This window comes from Podarcis vaucheri (assembly GCF_965113315.1).
Source record: "Podarcis vaucheri genome assembly, chromosome: 1".
Classification (NCBI taxonomy): Eukaryota; Metazoa; Chordata; class Lepidosauria; order Squamata; family Lacertidae; genus Podarcis; species Podarcis vaucheri.
The window spans coordinates 112748946-112764868 of record NC_138759.1 but is presented as its reverse complement, the minus strand read 5'-3'; the positions used below and the strand labels follow the sequence as shown (position 1 = coordinate 112764868).

The 15923-nt window shown below is 42.8% G+C and overlaps 1 protein-coding gene across 1 annotated transcript in view; it reads right to left on the bottom strand.

The window, feature by feature from the left end:
• XIRP2 (xin actin binding repeat containing 2) overlaps positions 1–8828 on the bottom strand; it is a 79390-nt gene extending 70562 nt beyond the window's left edge. Inside the window, exon 1 of the mRNA XM_082236539.1 lies at positions 8697–8828. The gene's annotated coding sequence lies outside the window, so the exon portion shown is untranslated. The remainder of the gene's footprint in view (positions 1–8696) is intronic.
• Positions 8829–15923: the final 7095 nt, after the last annotated feature.

Here is a 15923-nt window from a genome sequence, read left to right as displayed (position 1 = left end):
AATTGTAGTCTCAAAACATCTGGAGGGCCGAGTTTGCCTATTTCTGATCTAGTCCAACCCCCTGCAATGCAGGATATGCAGCTGTCCCATCAAACCTGCATATATACATACATATACACATGCAACCAGGGAGGAACAAGAGGCAAGGGAAGTCAACAGAAAAGCCTGCTTCATGTCCTAATCACACAAGGATTGGAAGGGGCAGAGTAGGCAGAGCACTCAGTTCCAGCACCTCTAAGGTGGGCGCCATTGCCATTCAATGAGGATGGTGCTCAAGGTGAGTTCCGGCACCTCTTTTTGTAGAAAACAGCACTGAGAGTAGGCCTTCTGTGGGATTGTGCTGATGCCTGGTTGTGCATGCTTCCAGGTCAACTAGAAATCTATGCATGCTGGTCTCCTCAGCTTAGAAAGCAATGCTCAATACTTGGGCACTGGGAGACAGGGAGCTGCACAATGCTGGGGACTGGCTGGTGCCGTAGTCCAGTGCTTCCCTTTCCAGTGCCAGATGCTCCTTCCCATAATAAACACATGACAGGAACTAGAGAGAGTGTTATGTACTGAGTTGAATAGGATCGAAAATGTAGCAGTCTGATTGGTCCGCAGGAGCCACCCAATCCGCTCCAGGTGGAAGTGAATCTGCAACCTGATTGGCCTACAGGAGAATCCCGGAATTAGCCAATCACATGGGGCCCATTGTGTAAATAATGTATATAAAGCAGAGAGTTTGGGGAAACTTCCATTCCTCGCTACTATGAGCTGAATAAAGAGCATGAAATCCACACGCGACTCTGAGTATATTTCAGAGAGGAGAGACAATGTAGAGGGAGTAACGTAAAAAGCATTCTGCATGTGAGCAAACTTAAGGAATGGTGTAGGATAGGTGACCTTTGTGTAAGTTGTTGTGTGTTTGGTGGGAGGACTGTTTCCATCAGTTTATTCATGTGAGAGGGACCTGTGTGTACCTGTAGCCCCTATCCAGGACCAGGACAAACAAAAATACAAAATTCCCTGATGATTAAATTCAGGCGCCTTCTTCATCATCAGTTAAGCTTCCCTTCAAGCACAACCTTTCTATTTAAAACTAGGATCCCCGTGAGGTCCCACACATTTAAATATGCAACCAACAATTTTAGAGCACAACTCACAGGCAGACAGAATGTGAGGAAGGCTCTCAGTATGGTGGCATTTGATGCGCAACTAGCACAGCAATCTCCCAAAATAAACCGTTTTAGGATCAGTTTTATGACAGGTCAGATTATCGGCTCAAACCAAACGTTTGTCTTTTTAAAAATCCTTTTAAGTAAAATTGACACAGCTCAATTTGGGACAGACAAGGCAATTACAACTTTCTTGGACAAATCCAGTAAGCCGAGGGAGATATTTCAAAGACGCCCTGTGGAAAATGATACGCATCCAAGGTGGGGGAGGGGTGGATGTGAGAGAAGGACCCATATAACATGGATGCTGAACAGCTTATAGCACATACCCAGGGTGAAAAAATAAATCACTTCTTTTATTTTCAGCTTTCATTATTCATAAGGTCATATTCCTTTCCCCGTTAACACAACTATTTTTAAAACTTGTGGAAAACAAAACAAAGAATGGATATGGGGCGATCTGTTCCATCTGCCTGGATGAGCAGGGAACTAAATGAATACCATAGGGCACCTGGTGTTTCCATACCGTGTTCAACGCTAACATTTCTAATTTCCCCCAATTATATATCAGGTTGGCATGACCCCAGATGACCCTAAAGCCACAGTATCTTGTAAACTTTAGCAACTTTAGCTCTTTGGACAGAGATAGCCTGAGAGCCAGTGTGGTATAGTGGTTAAGAGCGGTAGTCTCGTAATCTGGAGAACCGGGTTCGCATCCCCGCTCCTCCACATGCAGCTGCTGGGTGACCTTGGGCTAGTCACACTTCTTTGAAGTCTCTCAGCCCCACTTACCTCACAGAATGTTTGTTGTGGGGGAAGAAGGGAAAGGAGAATGTTAGCTGCTTTGAGACTCCTTAAAGGGAGTGAAAGGCGGGATATCAAATCCAAACTCTTCTTCTTCACACTCTGGTAACAACTAGCCTACCTAGACATGTCTTTTAAAATTTATTTTGTACAGTTTTAAAACCATTGGTTTCATTTATATATTTTTGTTTTTATTGAAATCTTTCATGGATATTTTATAGCATTTTACACAAACTACTTAGAGACTTTTAAATGAAACGACATTTTGCTAAATCAATCATTCAGTCTACAAGTGGGCCAAAGGTTTGCAAAAACAAACTTTTCCAATGTGTGTGAGCATGACTGTATGCGTGTGCAAAAGATTTCGAACCTCTGAATTCGGAGGCAATTTCAAGGGTGGGGAGTAAATTTTTCAGATAGCTAGTGTATGTTGACTACAGCCGTGAGCAAAGGCAGCTCCCCCAATAAGACAGCTGGGAAGATGAAGATGATGAATATCTAAACCACTTCTGTACTTCACTCAGTTACAGTTATGGTTACAGCTATGGTTGTTGCTTTCCTCCTTTGATTGATTTGTGCACTTTGTTGACTTTTTGCAGTTGTATTTTTGAAAATTAATAAACATATGGTAAAACTAATGCACACACCTGGAATAATGTCACTGCAAGTGGCACCCAAAGTACATTTTTCAGCCATTTTTTTTTTTAATGAGGAAAAGGAGATAGCCGCCATCTTTGCTTTTATCACATGTATCTAAAGTATTCTAGGTATTACCGAAAGTGCATAAAAACCCTTAAAACACCCTAGGAGCCAGTTACCTGAAGGATCACCTTTTCTCTTATACACTGGCCAGATTGCTGTGATCACCTGGAGAAGTCCTCTGTCTCACACTTATTTTATGCTCTCTTGTTTTCCATGCAAGCCAAGGCTCTCAGCAAACTGGCACCAGCAATTTGGAACACTCTTCCTATTAAATTCCAGCAGGAGCTGCTAATTCTGATATTTCATCACCTACTGAAAAACATTTTTGTTTCTCCAAGCATTTTTAGGGAATTAATTTGATTCAGTGCTAGTCATTTGTTCTGTGTTTTATAGCTTTATGGTGTTTTAATGATTTTATCGTACACTGCCTTTTTTTTTTAATGCTTTGCTGGCCTTTAAATATCCCCCACACCACCACCCCAACTGAAGACCTGTCTTCCCAATTCACCACCACCAAATGGCATAGTAAAATTGGGAATGAGTACTTTGTTGCGGCCTTAAACTAACATCCCTGTTAGAGTGCTGCAAAGTGTTGTATGCAAGGCTGCCTTTGAAGAATATCTGGAAACTTCAGTTAGGTCAAAATACAGCCAGTTTTTGGGACAATAATGCAATATGTGTAAGGTTGGTGCGGTTTCTCTACTTAGGTTTTGAAAACCTTTGTTTGTGACATTTATTTATGTCTTGAATATGGTTTTTATGGTTTTTGTGGTATTTACTTTTTTTTTAATAAAAAGAAATACAAAATACAAATTCAGTCACTAGACAATTGACTTCAACAGTCTGGAAAGAAAATATTTTGGTGTTTTAAAACCAACTAACTGGCTCCTGGTCTTTTTTATAGCACAATTCAAATCATAACAATTAGAGCTCTCTACAGATTGGCATTTGAATATCTAAAGCACTGACTTCTTGTCACATGAATTGGCCCATGCCAAGAGACATGGAGACATCATGGAGAGAGTGGTCAGATGAGCAGCAGGTGTGGGAGGAGATTGGGGAGTTGAAGGAGCCTGATGCAGAGGAAAGCCCTAGAGGAATGCTGGGAGGGCCCTTATGGCTTGGGAAGCAGAGAATTGGATTTGGGGACAGGGCTAAGCAGAAGAGTGACCCACCTCTGGGCCATCAGATACCATTAGCATAACAAGTGTGGTGGCCTTGGTGTTTGCCCCTGGCTTTCAGGGAAGATCTGGATTCAAGTTGTCCCATTGCCTCCATCTCTATCTCCAAGGATGCAGAGATGACTGCACCAGCAGGAACAGACAGTGCAAACTTTTTGTACTCATAATTATGCCCACTTGCTTGCCTGGTGCTGAGACTAGGGGGCATGTCAAGTGTTGAAACAACAACAACAACTAATAATAATAATAATAATAATAATAATAATAATACAGTCATACCTCATGTTACGTTTGCTTCAAGTTGCGCATTTTCAGGTTGTGTCCTGCTGCGACCCGGAAGTACCAGAAAGGGTTACTTCCGGGTTTCGCCGCTCACGCATGTGCAGACACGCAAAATGACATCACACGCATGCGCAGAAGCGGCGAATTGCGACCATGCATGCGAAGATGCGGGTTGCGTTCTTTTCAGGTTGCGAACGGGCCTCCGGAATGGATCCCATTCGCAACCAGAGGTACCACTGTAATAATAAATTTTTATTTGTACCCCGCCCTCCCTAGCAAGAGCTGGGCTCAGGGTGGCTAACATCATATAAATAATACAATATGCATAGAAACAAGCAATCAGTCGATTAAAATGCATCCTAAAAGTAATTCAAATAAATTAAAGTTAAAGTTAAAACTGAACTGATGACAATCCGCAGGTTAAAATTGAAAGTGGTTAATACTCGCCAGGACCAACTGTTTCCACTGAGATTATAAGGACCTGTGAGTGGTAAGTTTACACCTAGCCATATATTGTAGAGCTCTGCCATGCCTTAAGAATGTGTAGCCTGCAGCCAAGCCTTTGCTGGGACAGTGTACTGATTTTTGCAACAGAGCCTTTCATCACAAACTGATAGTTTGCAGAGGGCTTTAAAAATTAGTCAGAGAGCTGCATACAGGCCCAGAACCACACATTGCCCACCCCTGATGTATGGGTTGAGATTATCATGGCTGCAACCCTTTGACCCTGCAGTTATTGTGCATTCTCACAGCTCACTGCAGAAAAGCCATGGCAGCTTTCCCAATTCACAGGTCCCCCCACCCCCATTAAGTACTAAAGCAAGGTTTGTATCTAATGTAGCACCGAGTAACCATCCTGCCAGTGTAAGAATTTGTGTTTGTGCAGCAGGACGTCTTCTGTCCTCCGCTTGCTGTCCTCCCCATCTGCTCTGGAAGGTTAGGGGAACACCTAGAACAGATTCAGATGTTATGTACTGAAGTTCTCACCCTGGGCCAGCAGGGGGATACTGTAGATAGTTATGCAAATAAGGGTTTGAAAGTGACGTTCAGTGATTGGATAGTTTTAGAAAATTGTTACAGTTACGTTGTACTGGAGCTCTATTATAAGCAGGCTGACTGAACCCTTCAGTTCTGTTCTGTTCTGGCCTCTGAATAAACAAGAGCTGTTCGAAGAATCGCTGTGTCGCCTGATATGTTCACCCACAACTTAACAAAAAGTGTAAATCCTTGGAGTTTCTCAACACTACACTGGAAACTGTTTTCCTGTTTGTCCCTTTCCTGGATCTATTCAAAATAGTCAGGAACTACTTGTTCGTCTAATTTTAGCATCCTCCAAAGTACACATACCTTTTCATCCCTGGCTAATTTGACATTAAGTGTTTAAGTGATAAGGAGGGAAGAAAACAACATAACTTGTTTGAATGTCAGACATCGAATGATGCCAAGGCACTGCTTGATTAAACCGAAAGCTGCCGATAGACTCACAGCCCAAAATAATCTGCCCCAGGATGAACTTGAATCTGTATCTTCAGTGCAATCCTGAGGCAGCAGTCTTGAAGTTGGTTAGGACCTCAGCTGGCCTTAGAAGTTCAGAAGTAAAGATGAACCTCAGATATAACATGGATGGTCAACAATGCTAAATTTTGGGGGGCTGGCGATGGTGGTGGCAAAGAGATAAGCGCCTACTAGACAATGTGGGAACATAACTTGAAAGATATTGGGAGAGTAAGAAGAACCTAAATGAGAGGCATGTGAAAGAACTATTAGAAAAAGAAGGGGGGAACTTAATGTTAGAAGCTTGTGGTAGGTGTGGCCTGCACATATTCATTCATGTGTACATAGTCTCTCTCTCTCTCTCTCTCTCTCTCTCTCTCTCTCTCTCTCTCACACACACACACACACACACACACACACAGACAGACAGACATCCTCCCTCACACACACTTAAAAATGGGAAGAGTGCAATCCACACTCTCACATACCCTCCAACATTTCTCCAATGAAAATAGGGACATCTGTAATTATTATTCCATAGCAATAATAATAATATTTATACCCCGCCCAGCTGACTGGGTTGCCCCAGTCACTCTGGGCAGCTTCCAGCATACATAAAAAACAATAAAACATTAAGCATTTAAATTTTTTTTCCTATACAGGGCTGCTTACTTAGCTCCTTGGCTCGCGGGTCACATAACTCTATACCCTCCAACATTTCTCCGATGAAAATAAGGACATTCTAAGGAAAAGCAGGACATTCCAGGATCAAATCAGAAACCAGGATGGCTTCTGTAAATCCAGGGCTGTCCCTGGAAAATAAGGACACCTTGAAGGTCTGCTCTCAAAAGCTCTCCTTGCTGAAACAGAGAAGACTGGACCACTCCCTACTCCAGCAGGGAGAGAAAGAACTTTGAAAGTGCCGGGAGTGCTGGTGCAAGGAATTATCTCCACTGCTGATACTTTGCCTTCCTTTTTATTTCCATCATCCTGGTTTGAAAGATTCAATTTCAGGCCAGAATATCAGTGCAAAATATCAATAAGTAGAAAAGTTGTTAGATCAGTTGTCTTGAGCTATGCTTATGGTGAAAAAAAAGGACGAATTGCACAGTTGCACAGCCATTTTTCTGCAGTCATTGCACGTTGACTGTGCCATTTTGGGCTGAGCTGGCTATGTGTGTGAGCATACTAACGCCATATGCTGAAGTCAGCGTAGATATGATTTTGGAATGAAAAACAGATAACTCTTTTGGGAAGTTGTGTTGAATGCTAGGTTCAACAAGCAATAACTTCAGGTTTAATTAAACTTTGAAGTCCAAGTGGAATGCTCTTGGGGGTAAGGGAGGTAGGGAAAAGCAACCCAATGCCTATTAATACCACAAACATTTCAGTCAGAATCCCTAGATCTTCACCACAGTGCTAATTGTAATGCACTAAGCTGTTGGTTTATATTAGCGATAGAGGGACATGCCTCTTTATTTTCAGCATGTCTATTTTTATAAAGATTGCAGCTTGGTAATGGTCCTTAAATACATGCTGGAGTAATGGGGTAGGCTGTGTGAGGATTGCTTCTGAATACCTTGTGAACTTATTAGCCAACATGGCACAATTAGGAGCGGTGATCTCACTGAAGGAACAAGTCATGTGTAATCTAATACCCTATCGTATTAGCTCACCATTGAAATAAATAATTAGGAGGCAAAAGAATCAAAAACAAAGCCCCTACCTAGCATGAAATACTTGGGAGTATTACTAGCCAATCTTTCCAAAGATAAAACAACAAGAGAACATACCAGTGCAATAATTACTGTCGTGACAATGTAACCAGAAACAAATTAACACTAACCATATATGCCATTTGAAAAGTTATTGTACTCAGTGCTGTATAAAACTTCTGCTAGTTTCAGTGCTATTTTCTAAGATCTGTTCAAAACTTTTCAGACATCATACACACTATTCAAAAGCAAGCTAAAAAGATAAACTGTTTAAACTATCTGTATTTCTTATTCTTAATTACTAGTTTTGCTTCTAGGCCCCCTTCTGTGTTCTTGCCTTAAGTTGTTGAATGCATGAAGTGAGGTCCGCTCACACAACGAGACCCCCCCATCTCACCCACCTGCATACCCCCACAACCCTTAAATCTGCTCCAGGCGTTGGGGACACCCCAAGAACAGGCTCAGGGGAGCACAAGGGGAGCTCATTTTCCACCACACTGAATTCCTCTTGCATCGAATTCCACCCGGTGATTTTAAACATCCATGGCAATTTCAGTTCTCACTTCAATCCTACATTTGCACAGTGTCATAAATGCTACCTTTAGATGGTGTGCTATCTCTTCACAACAAAACCTTTGTGCCCTCCAGATGTTTTGGACATCCCCTCCTGTCAGCCCCTGACAGCAAAGGCCAGAGAATTGCGCTTCAAAACATGTGGAATGCAGCAGGTTTCAGGAAGGCTGTGTTAAATGTTATGATGTACTTGAGCTGCTATGAAAATGACGATTGCTGTTTTAATTTAAAAATGCTGATGCACTCAGGAATTAGAGAGAGAGATTTTCATGCAGCGGGTGCTATTAACTTCAATGGGGTTTGTTCAGATCAAACCAAGGTTTATGTCCAACGAAGTGGAATTGGGAGTGCAATCTTGCAGTTTGGGGTTTGATCTTCAGCTGCAATCATTATGATGAGGTGCTGAAAATGTATCCATGTGGTGTATAGCCAATATATCAAGTGTGTGTGATATTTGCGTGCACAAACCTGACCAGTCCACAGCAGCTCAGCTAGAAGTCCACACAAACTAACAAAGCAAAGCCAGTGACTGCCACAGATTGAGAGAGTGGTGTGAGATTAAAAGTATTAGCCATTTTGCTGCTGCTGTTGATTCTAAAATAACATTTAAATGCCACTTGTGTGTTCTTGCTCCCTCTCAGCCCTGTATCAATAAATGCCATGCTGTATCTATAATCTCCACATAAAACCCCTGTCTTGAGAGGGAAGCAGTTTCTGTTCACCGCTCACACAGGAATGCCTTGCTCCCAACTCACACGAACAGAGAGAATAAAGCCCAACCCACTTACCTTTCCTAACGTTCAGAACTCTGTGAGAGAACCGCAGCCTCTTTGTCACTGAAAAATCTTTATAGTCCTCTCCACACAGACTTGGTTTTGCTTGGTTTTCTTTGCAAGACAAAGTTCCCAGTCCCCTGAATACAGAGTCTAGTGGAGACCAGCTCCACTGAAACACACACCTCTCCCTTCTCTCAAGCGAGTGGATTGAGACAGCTGGTTTTATTTTAGCCCTGCAGGCAGAACATGGCACTTGGCACCTATTTTTAGGGGCTGAGGCCTGATGAGCCAGTGCCTGAGTCGACTACTAGCTCTAGGAACCTGTTAGTAAAGGCCATCTTAGAGTGTCCTTTTGTCATATCTCTATGCATGGCATAAGCACTTGTTCAGTCAATCAAAGTTTCACTTACCTAACCCTCTAGTCATTCCTCCTTAAGTGTTTTCTCCCCTATATAAAACAAGAACTCCAATTATCCTACCAAAATAGGAACAACCCCACAATGCTTTGGATTAACATTTCTACCCCTTTCCCCTTAATTTATGCATACCAAGTTATTTTTTGAGGGAATTTTTATTATTATTTTAAACTCCTATTCTACCAAATATATATATATGCTTTGGATTAGCATTTATTTAATGGAGGTTATACAACAGGTTATTTTTGTGAGGGAAATGTTTCCTTTAAACCAAGAAGTCCATATTTTTTAGGAAGTAGCACATTAAACTCTGGGGATGTGCATGAAAAAAAGCACTGGGAAAAGAGGTAGGCAGCCAGGTGAGAGCTGCGGGAGTCTGCCTTTCTTTCTAGGAATGATATGATATGCATGACATAAATGTGATAGTTAAAGAATAACTAAAAAGACTTTTTATTCTCTTTTTCCTATCTGCTTTCTGTTTTGTATTTTCTTATGAGTTTGAATTTTCATGTTTAATATGTTAAAAATAACTTTCAATAAAATTGATATTATTATTTTAAAATGAAATTGACCCTGACTGGAACATGTTTTTTTTTTTTTTTTAACCTGAGCCAAAACTCAGTCCCACAACTTGCTCAAAGTGTCAAGTTCAAAGTGAAGTAGCCATGAGTGCATTTTCCCCCCCTGGTCACCTCTGCATCACGACTCTCTATTCCCAAGCCTGTGAGGTTGATAATAGATTCACCAGTGAAACTCTGCTTACTGTGAAATATGAATTGAATTTGGAGGAAGGATCATCAGTCAAAACATCTGAGGAATGTTGATAGGGTTTTGAGAAAAGGAGTGAAGCTCCTCACAGGAATTCCACACATCCCAAAGCTGTCATCCCAAGTTTTGCCTGTACTGTATTATTGGGAGCACCCTGATCAGGTGAGACAATTGTGGAATTTGGAGGGAAGACCATTTGTGTAAGTCTAGCCAAATGTCTAGATCAGGGTGGTGGTAACAGTTTCATGCATACATACAAGTGTATCTTCTAAGTGAGAAAATGCAGCTTCTAGACAGGAGCATACATTAGTACATTTCTTTTAAGCATTGAGGATATCATGGAAAGCTTAGAGACAAACCAGTCAGAAAGTTAGACAAAATACTTTATTGTCTCTCTCTAGCAAAAACAGAGGTGACACAGGGAATGCCTGACTCCCGCAAATACAAGTAAGTCAAGTGCCACCTAGTGAGTTGACTGTATAATTACCCCTAACCACAAAGAGGGCAGCCACACTTTCCAATTCTATTGTGAAGCTAATTTTATACACAAGGAAGAATGAGTACTGAGTATTAAAATGAAACAATGGTGTGGATCCCAGGCCAGTAAATGCTTTCACTATTTTCACACAAGATGGTGACAAAGTATGCCTTTATTTGGATCCCTAAATTATCTATCACCTTTTTGTCATGTATTAGCATGATCAAGGAACATAATCCAGGGCAGGTCTAAACAAATATAGGGTGATGATTATCAGTTCTTGAATTAGCAAACCCCCCCCCCATGAATAGAGGGATCCTTTATAAAATTTAGAATTCTTGACTACCTAACTCTGCCTAAAAAGTCCTGTTGCACTGATTGATCTTGTTCTGCACACACAACAATTCCACCCTCAATATTTATTTTATTCCCCCCCCCCCAAAAAAAGTTACATACTCTGGTATATTTCCAGGATGATATATAATCATCCTATATTCAATTTAAAGTCAAGTTCTCAATAGTTCTGCACTCAACTTGTGAGTCACATCCTTGAATAAGTGAAGGAAGGTTCATTAAGGAGATGAACAGCTAATAGGAATAAGAGGCCTCTTACCAAACCTCTCACTACCCACCTTTAGTTTTCCTGGCATCTTATTCCATAAACTATGGAACAATAGAATCATAAAATTGTGGAGTTGGAAGGGACCTTAAGGGTCATCTAGTCCAACTCCTTGCAATGCAAGAACCTCAACTCTCAGGCCCCCATCCAACTTGAAACCATACTGTACCCTGATTAGCTCTGCAAATGTGCTAGTAGTTTTACTGCTGCACCACTAGGAATGGCATGGATGTCATGGAGCCAAGACACCATCTGCTTATTTATGTATGACATCTGTCTGCTGCCCCATAACTTAGAGTTCCCTGAGTCGCTTACAATACGTAAAAGAAGAAAGAAAGAAATACAAATTGATACATGCAATCATACAAAGGGTGTCAGGGAACTGCCATCAGAGGCACGGGAGAAGGAGAGGGTCTCTGATTCTGCAGGGGAAGGTCCAAGCGCTAGAGGGAGACTCAGCCGGGAGGAAGGGGAAGAGAATGAGTGTAACACCAGGGATCCAGGAGAGCAACGGGACAGGGAGGTGCAGGGGCTCCAGGACTCTTCGTTGGAGGTTAGCGAGGAGAGCCCAAGCACCCCGCTGCCCACGCCCACCCTGCGCAGGAGACTCCTGCGCAGTGAGAGGCGGAAACGATTGGGCATCAAACAACTCTTATGTTGGCAACGCTTTAAGAAACGCCCACAGACAGATTCTACGAGTGACTAAGGGCAGCCACGCTAACATGGGCTGCGTAGTCTGGAGGGTTTAACCAGGCAATCCGATGCTCAAACGGAGCAGGATTATGCACGAGTAACTCCCAACCACTACAAAGGGGTAGAGCTCTCCTTCTCATCCATTGTCTTATAGATCATCTTTGTGCTCTACCAGCTCTCTTGGGGAGCTTTTGCACATCCTTGGTTTGTTTTGAAGTGAATGCCTTCATACCCATCTTACTTTTCATTGGAGCTGCTTCCTACCAGCACTGCCTCTCTGTTAATCAATTCATAAACACAGAAGTGGGGACCCTTTCTCAGCTCAAGGGCCACATTGCAGCCTGGATAGCTCAGTTGGTTAGAGTGTGGCGCTGGTAACGCCAAGGCTGCAGGTTCAATCCCTGTATAGGACAGCTGCATATTCCTGTACTGCAGGCGTTTGGACTAGATGATCCTCAGAGTCACTTCCAACTCTACAATTCAATGATTCTACTATTCCTTTCTGAGAGCAACATACCAATGGTGGGTGAGAACAGAGGCAGAAGTGGGCGGAGAATGAAATGTGGATTTTACCTTTGTACAGTAGGCTAGCTTCTCCACACCCCACTCTATCCTCCCTCCATGCGTGATCAGAGCTCAAGGCCAGGCAAAAACACTCAAGAAGGTTGCAAAGCCAGTCTGAGTGAGTAGTGTGGCTCAGGAGGGTGTGTGGCCTAAGGACCAGTCAGGGAATCCTGGTTCCCTGTTTGGCCCCCAGATCTGAGGATGTCACACTTTGGGAAGTCTCAGCTGTTTGTCTCTCCCTCCACCCCACTTTTTTGGTAGGAAGCTTAGCAAACTTCAGTTTTGTTCCCCAATTAGTAAGCATGGATTAAAACCGTATGAACGGTAGCTAAGATTCATCAAGTAAGTTAGAGGTATGATCCAGCTGCCATCAAGCATGCAGATTGCTTCTCAGCTTTGCCTCCACTAGATATTTGGTTGAGTCAATTAAAGCAATTAAAGCCTGAAGTAATTAAGGACAGCGATCCATGCTGATTGATCACATGGCGCCTGATGGCAGCGTTTTCACACATTTATGGAAGGAGGCTGCAATTATCCTGTGAGGAACACAGACCCTGTGACCTGAGAGTGGGGGGAAAGTAGCCTTGTTTTCACTGTCTTTCACTTTTTTTACTCAAGTTTTTGTATGTTGACAGATGTACCCAGGATGGTAGGAACAGGCCCAAATGGTGAAAAAGAAAAGAAGGGGGGAAGATGATAAATCTGTTAAAGGTGGGACTTAAATCCCAGAGAGATAAAATAAGACAGAAAATACACAACACACACACACACTCATACAACTAAAATGTCTGGCAAGAGGGTTTTAAATAATAATAAATAAGAATTCTAATCTTGTTTACCAATGTGACAAGGACTGATGTGTGTACCGACATCAGCTCTCCAAATGCTTGTCAGATTTAAGGAAATACGTGTTTCTATCTGCCGCTGAAATAAATTCCCTGGAACAAGGGCATAGAATCCAAGTCCTCTAGCACACAATCTGGGATAAATGAGCAATCACTCTGGGCGTGACATTGTTATAAAGCCAACAAAAGTGCAAGGTGAACTTCGTCGATGACTATTCACATTTTTCAAATTATGTTAATCCAACAGCAGCTAGCTACTGGTACTTACTGCTGCGGTTTATCAATTACAGTTTCCATGCTCTAAACAAGTATAATTTCAAGGTTGATGGAAGCCACACTCCCACATAACTGAGGGCGTGTGCTTTTTTTCAAAAAGGAAAAGGATTAACCTTCACTTCCTCTCAACAAGCTAACAACATCCATCTCTACTAGATGAAAACGTTCAGGTTCTATTTCAACTTCGTTTCCCAGACTTCAATACATTATCTTCCTCAGCCATGATTTTGGTTAGCAGCAAACAAGATTAGCCGGGGAGGTGTGCAATTAACAGTTTGCTGACAGTATTTAAATTGCCTAAATTACAGGGTGATCCTATGATCCTTGGTATGCTGGGAAATCGCTATGCCAGGGCTGCCACAGACATAATGTCACAACCCGATAGCAAACCAATATCAAGGTCAACAGCAAAATAGCTGCAGAAACGAAAGCTAATGTGCCAATGCCAACACTCCCTCAAGCGTTCCTGGAAGCTCTGCTGCCAACCCTCAATCATGCCACTGATGCTCTCTAATTGTGCATAGAAAGTACCGGTCGGTGCACGGCAGCTGGACATTCTCATTATGCACACATGGCCTCCGCACAATGCACAAGCAACCATCAGGAATGAGAGGACAGCAATGCCCACCCTCTGCACAAACAGTCATGATGCTCCAGGAATGAGACCTGCATGGAGAATGTCAGAGTACACAGGTTCAAGCCCTACTGTGACTAACATGGTTTCGCACAAGCAGTGTCTCCGACACTGCATAAAGCACATCTGTATTGTAGCCTCTGTGCATGGAAGTCAGCATCATGCAAGGAAGAGGTGTGAGCTACATATGCAAGGAAGGATGAGAATTGCAGCAGCACTGGGAGCTGCTCAGTGGGAAAGGACAATGCAATGGGAAAATAAGAGCCATCGTTTTAACTCCCACCTAGAGCTGACGCTAGAGAGGGACTCAGGTGGTGCTGCGGGTTAAACTACAGAGCTTAGGGCTTGCTGATCAGAAGGTTGGCGGTTCAAATCCCCACGACGGGGTGAGCTCCCATTGTTTGGTCCCAGCTCCTGCCCACCTAGCAGTTCGAAAGCATGTCAAAGTGCAAGTAGATAAATAGGTACCGCTCTGGTGGGAAGGTAAACTGTGTTTCTGTGCGCTGCTCTGGTTTGCCAGAGGCAGCTTAGTCATGCTGGCCACATGACCCGGAAGCTGTAAGCCGGCTCCCTCGCCTAGTAAAGTGAGATGAGCACCACAACCCCAGAGTCGTCCGTGACTGGACCTTATGGTCAGGGATCACTTTAGGGTTGAGGGAGAAATTTGATTCCGTTCAATCTTTAGGTGAACCAACCTAATGCACACTTTTCCAAATGCATGCATGCACGCACCAAAATACATCTATTCTTCAAAATAAGAAACTGTCTGAATTTTGCAATGCACTGAATGCTCAGTGATGCATTCAAAAATGCATATACTAGGGTAATGTGTGTATGGAAAAGCAGCTATTAGTGAAAAATAGCATAGAGAAATGTGTTGTGTAAGAGCAAATTGCGGGCATATAAATTTATGCGTATATTAAGAGAAATTTCATGAGGACTTTTTTTTTAAAGCAAACTGATGGGGAAATGTGGAGAGCTGAACTTTAAAATGGTAAAAGCAGAAACTGAAAGGAACCAAAATGGACAGCTCTGCCCATCCCTAATCCCACCCCAGGGAGATGTGAGTGAAGCTTTCACAAGGCACAAACCTACCTTCCTGGAGGTCCTGCTGGGACTATTATATCCTACTCAGAGTAACTGCAAGGCAAAACTTGTGAGTCTAAGAGCTGAAAATCATCCGAAAACCTAAGGCACAGAATTCCTTCAGTTAACAGTTGCAAGAGCTCATCTAACCACTGAATAAAGTACTCTTAAACTCTGTTCTGTCTTCTGGAGTTTTATGTCAAATTGATGTGCTCCCATCCTTTTACCTCACTTTTTAAAAGATTATCTCTCTCTCCCCCCCCCATCCCCACCTTTCTCCCTTTCCTCTAAGAATCTATTCTCTTTTTTAGGGTTGTGAATGCAGTAGGGTACGCAAGTGAATTTGAAGTAATATGCTTCTACCCCACTGACTAAACAGATGTCTCCTTGCTCAACCTAAGCTTTTGGTCTGGATGCGAATTCCTGGACTTTTGAACTTCCTTTGATTCATTCTCAGGGTGGTACCCACATAAAAGATCCCTCTCGCACACAAGCTTTTTAAAGGGTTATATGTGAATCTCATGCATATGCAATCTCCTAGAGAGACGTGGAAGAGTCGGCAGTGCAGACTCAACTACACTCCTTCCTGTACGTGTCCCATCATGAAGACCTCTGGAAGGGGACTGCCTGTGAAGCGCTGGGGATGCCAAGACACTGCTGAAATAGCCACCAGTTTTATTGTGTGACAGCATCAGTTTGCAGAGTGAATTCTGATAGCATCACAGAGGAATGGGGATGGCAGTCTTTGTGCACTCACAGTGTCTTCTTTGAACGTTGCCTGGTAGACAGAGGAGCAACTGGCACAGCTTTCCTCACCATTGCATCTCCTTACTGGGTAGCATTGCACCCGCCTGGCTGCC